Raw genomic sequence first — 5,547 nt, forward strand, 5'->3', positions numbered from 1 at the left:
AGTCTTGTCTACGTATTTATCAATCAATGTAAGGTTTTTATTTAAGCTTTCTGTAAAAGCCTCTGGCTCTAATTAAAGCCTATTTTAATCTAATATTAATAACTTAACAAAGTGTTGAGTGAGTGTACGTGCTCAGTTCTTAAGTTTCGAAGAGAGTTTAATATTATTTTACTTTAACTCTTTATTTACTTACTTAAACTATTTATTGTTTGTTTATTCTTTATTTATAGCAGTTAAAAAATAATTACAGGTCGTCCCCGACTTATGAACGAGTTTCGTTCCAGGAGCATGTTTGTAAGTCGGATTTGTTCTTAAGTCAGACAAAGTGAGTTTTATACGCCTTTGACTCAAATACACAAGGTAAATCATACCAATCCACTTGACCTAATCTCTGTCCCCTTTCCACACCATAACTGCACCTAAGAAAATAAATCTTGCACTAAAATATAACAGTGCAATCTCTGCGCCTTTAAACCACGAAGGGAATCCCAAAGCGGTTTTCCACAGTATTAGACTGTGAACTCTGTTTGTTGAGGATTTTCCGAAATTAGGATTATTCCCCATCAGGACAGCTTTGCAGGAAACACATTTTCTATCATTGTGCTCCCGGACTAATTCAATGAAACCGGTGAGACCGACTTATTTCTTCCGCACACACACACACACACACACACACACAGAGATACTGTACAATACTCTATACTGTAAGGGTCCTCCACTAGAGGCCACTGTTTTTATTTTGTAGTTTTTGTTGGCCGACTCAGTTTCCCAGCAGGCACCTCGGTCAGGTGATGCGGGTGCACACCTGAACCGAGGTAGCCATCAATCAATCTATAAATAGCTGTTTAGACTGGGAAACTGGGTCGAGCATTGTTGGTACAACCACTGTCATTTATGTGGGCATTTTGGTTTGTTCCGTTTTGTGATCTGTTTCGTTTGTACTTTGATTTTAGTTGTGTTGACTTGGGCTCTCTTATTGGCAATGTTTCTGTGTGTCTGTGTTAGTGGAGCTGATTCAGTCCTGTCCTCCTGTGTTCTTGTGTTTAGCTAGAGCAGGTAAGTAGGTAGGTGTGTGTTTGGCTAGGAGCGTGTTTAGCTAAGATCTATGTTGTGTTACAGTAACTAGCATGCTTCTAGTCATAGCCCCTCTGTGTCTCTAGCTGTCCTGTGTTTCCTACCTCCCTAGTTGCCCAGTGAGCCTAGCCTTTGAGTGTCCCCTAGCCTAGCCTTTGAGTGTCCCCTAGCCTAGCCTTTGAGTGTCCCCTAGCCTAGCCTTTGAGTGTCCCCTAGCCTAGCCTTTGAGTGTCCCCTAGCCTAGCCTTTGAGTGTCTCCCGTTCTTCTCTAGTGTCTCCCGTTCTTCTCTAGTGTCTCCCGTTCTTCTCTAGTGTCCAGTTTCAGCTCCACGCCATGTTTGTGTCCTGTTTTGTGTCCCCCTTTGCCTGTGTCTCGCCACAGGACGTGTTTTGTGTCTCCCCCTGCCTGTGTCTCGCCCTGCCTGTGTCTCGCCACAGGACGTGTTTTGTGTCTCCCTTTGCCTGTGTCTCGTCACAGGGCATGTTTTGTGTCTCCCCCTGCCTGTGTCTCGCCACAGGACGTGTTTTGTGTCTCCCCCTGCCTGTGTCTCGCCACAGGACGTGTTTTGTGTCTCCCCCTGCCTGTGTCTCGCCACAGGACATGTTTTGTGTCTCCCTTTGCCTGTGTCTCGTCACAGGGCGTGTTTTGTGTCTCCCTTTGCCTGTGTCTCGCCACAGGACGTGTTTTGTGTCTCCCTTTGCCTGTGTCTCGTCACAGGGCGTGTTTTGTGTCTCCCTTTGCCTGTGTCTCGCCACAGGGCGTGTTTTGTGTCTCCCCCGCCTGTGTCTCGCCACAGGGCGTGTTTTGTGTCTCCCCCTGCCTGTGTCTCGCCACAGGGCGGGTGTTCTGTTCCCCTGTCTGTGTCTTGCCAGAGAGCCCCTGTTAGCACAAAGTTGAGTATTGTTTGAGTTTGTTTGTTCCTTTGTTTGTATCTTTGTTTATACTTAGTCTTTTATGATTGTTAAACACACTTTTTGGTTACACCACCCCTTTGCCTCTATGCCTGCTCCTTCCGCCCACGGCGTTCAACACCTGCCTCAACACCCCGCTCATGACATATACTGGACATTTTATACATTCACTTAAAAACTGAGAATTGTAAATATTGGTATCTAGTGCACTGCAGTGTCTATTTTTTGTACAATACACGTGAGCTACTTCTGCAATTGAACCAGAAGTAAAACTGCGATCCATTTGTACCTTCAGAAATTTGTAACTCAAATGTGTGTAAGTCGGGTGTAGTATTCTAAACAGCAGTGCACAAAAAATATAATGGATATCTGAGAAAGTATTATTGATTTAAAACTTTAATTTATTTGAAGGTAGCATATGCAACATATACATTTTTCTTATTATTTCATGTAGATTATAAAGACATTGAAACCAATAGAACAAACATCACACGCAGAAATGTTTATGTAAAACACGACTACAGCCTGCATACATGCAGCAGTGAGGTCAACCACGGCCTGCCTCGGCCAGATGGTCTCTGATAACGGGTTTTAGTCTTTTTACTCTCTGCAGAGAAAAGCTCTCACTATATATTCTAATACTGGTGGGTCAGTGAGATTTAGCTGCTGCTTTTGAGGATAACTTTTCATACTTGAATTATTCACGCTGCGTTGTTCTTAACCGGCGAATAAGGTGGGCTGTATTAAAGCTTTTGGCGGACGTTTCTCCACGAAGTTTGGCTTTAGCAAAAACTTTTATGTCTTTTAAAACCTTGGTAGTATTTCCAGCCTGGTCATCAAAGTAGTATCAGTGATCGTCCAGTTGAAAGACCACCGATGTGTAAAGATGAAGTGATTTGTGGTGCGATTGGGTTAAACATCACAATTTTATAAACATCCCAATCCAATAATATATTTTTTTTGTTTATTCATATTTATTAAAAGTTTATAAAAACTACCACGCAGGATGCTCTTTTACCTGCAAACATGTGGACAGTTTAAACCTGTAGGATTATAGAGAAACTGCAAAATTTTACCACCTCAAATGCAAATACAGAATATATAAATGAAAAATTATTAAAAAAACAAATTAATTTTGGAGTCAGTGTGGCGAAACATAAAACGTCACAATAAAGAATTATGCTTAACTAAATAAATGTTTTTCCCATCTTTATTAATTACAGTTTATTTATTTATCCAACATGTGCTATCTATCTGTCTGTCTATCTGTCTATCTATCTATCAATCTATCTATCTATCTATCTATTACACAGTCTACATACATGCATTGCATCCTTCCCTGAGCTAGAGGCGAGTTGTGGACGTTTTTTGTTTTCCATAGAGAAAAGACTCATCCAACTTAATCCAGGCTCAGAGGCGTCCACCACATAGACTCCATCTTGTTCAACCCTCAAATTGGATTATTATCACCGGTAAATCATGATTCTTTCCATTCCTCAAATGTACTATATTGCCAAAAGTATTCGCTCGCCTGCCTTCACGTGAACTTCCAATTCTTGCGCAGTCGTAATGGAACAGCAAGGGGCCGTCCCCCCGTTTTCACCAACATGACTGCACACCAGTGCACAAAGCAAAGACATGGATAAGCGAGTTTGGTGTGAAAGAACTTGTCTGGACTGCACAGAGTCCTGACCTCAACCTTTGGGATGCAATAGAGCGGAGACTGCTAACCAGGCCTTCTTGTCCAACATCAGTGTCTGACCTCAGAAATGCGCTTCTGGAAGAACGGTCAAAAATTCCCCAAAACACACTTCTAAACCTTGTGAAGAGCCTTCACAGGAGAGTTGAAGCCTCAAAGGGGGCAGAGCCAACATCATATTAAACGGTATGGATTAGGAATTGGATGTTACGCAGGAGAGTAAATACTTTTGGCAATACAGTGTATTCTAAAAGCACTGATGTGTCCTAATCCATCCAGGTAATGTTTAGAAAAAAAAATAAAGTCATGTGGCGTTCCAGCGTGCACTCTGATAAACAAAGTTAAGTTATTGTGTCACATGTGTCTGTGTTTAAATCTTCATCTGACATTTTTTGTCTCATAATCAGTTATACACTGAAATTGTCTGCGTTTTATTTTTCTCAAACCTCGTTCCTTCACCACACAACACTTCAGACAGAAGGTTAATCTGCAGCTTTAAGGAGCTCTAACACCTGCTGATGGCTAAAGCTCAAAGCCGCGCAAAACTCTTCTGGACTGACGACACTTGCTTCCTGTTTCTGGAAGAATTTAAATCCTCTTGACAGACGAGGTCAGGTGTTTAATCCCTGACCATGCCGGATTAAACTCTAATTAGTGAACGGGATTGAGAGGGAGAGGGTGTCAGAAGGTTCTGTCAAGGAAGGAAGCGTGTACTGTGTGCCATCTATACAGAAAGAATTGTGGACAGAAAAAAAAAGAAAAGAAACTGCGCAAGGAATAATATGACAAGGTAGTGAAATTAATAAACGGCCCTAAAGTGCACGGTGTGTAACTGTTGCACCAGGATTAAAGATTTAACAAGAGTGCTGCTTTAAATTTAAATAGTCATAGTTTTTTGTTCATCATCGTAATCCTGGTCAGTCTGGCACTGGACCCAGAAATACTGGACATTTAAGGGACGAGGCCACACAGGGAGTGATCCTAGCTCAGGTTCGACCTGAATGTCCAGAAGCAGCATTACTACAAAACTGTGGTGTTTTATTACACTACAAAACTATTTTTTTAAATACATCATCAAAATTAAATGAAATAAACACTTGAAATACATCAGTGTGTGTGTAGTGTAGCTCTACGGTGTATATGAGTTTTAGTTTTTTTAATTGAATTACTGAAATAAATGACGATATTCTGATTTATTGTGATGCTCCCGTATATGAAAAATGCATATAAAAATAAAAAAAGTTAGGGCTGTTCATTTTAGATCGTAAGATAATTGTGTTTTAGTAAATTTTACAATAAGATTTAAAGTGTCTGATATACTGCTTACTCCTTAATGACTTTACATTAAATTAATTTAAATGCGTGTATGTTTGGTGATGAAAATGGATTTAAAATGAAGTAAAATGTGTTAATAGTTTTGTGTAAAATAAAATTTGTGTAAGAAAATTAACAATTAAAAAAGAAAAAAAATGGCCATCACTGTTACGTTATTACAAGCATGAATATTTTTTTATTTCTGATGCACATAAAAAATAACAGCATCTAGCATGCTAGCAAATAATGTTTTTAAATGTTGTAACACAAATTTGAAAACATCAACATAAAACAATTGCTGAAAGTTTAATTATTGTTGCAATGTGTTTTTTTCAGGAATAATGATTGACACTTTTTTTGTTTCACAAAGTATTTAAATTTTTTATTTTTCTTTGTAAACATTTACGACGAGGTTTACACACGAGAGTGTGAAAATCAGTCATGTCTCCGGTTAGAAGCCAGGCGTCACGTCCGACACCTTTACAGAGCGTCTCCATCAGCTTAGCGCTCAATCTGCCACCTCTCAGCCTCCTTCCTGTGATCACATT

Source organism: Clarias gariepinus, chromosome 11, assembly GCF_024256425.1.
Source record: "Clarias gariepinus isolate MV-2021 ecotype Netherlands chromosome 11, CGAR_prim_01v2, whole genome shotgun sequence".
Lineage (NCBI taxonomy): Eukaryota > Metazoa > Chordata > Actinopteri > Siluriformes > Clariidae > Clarias > Clarias gariepinus.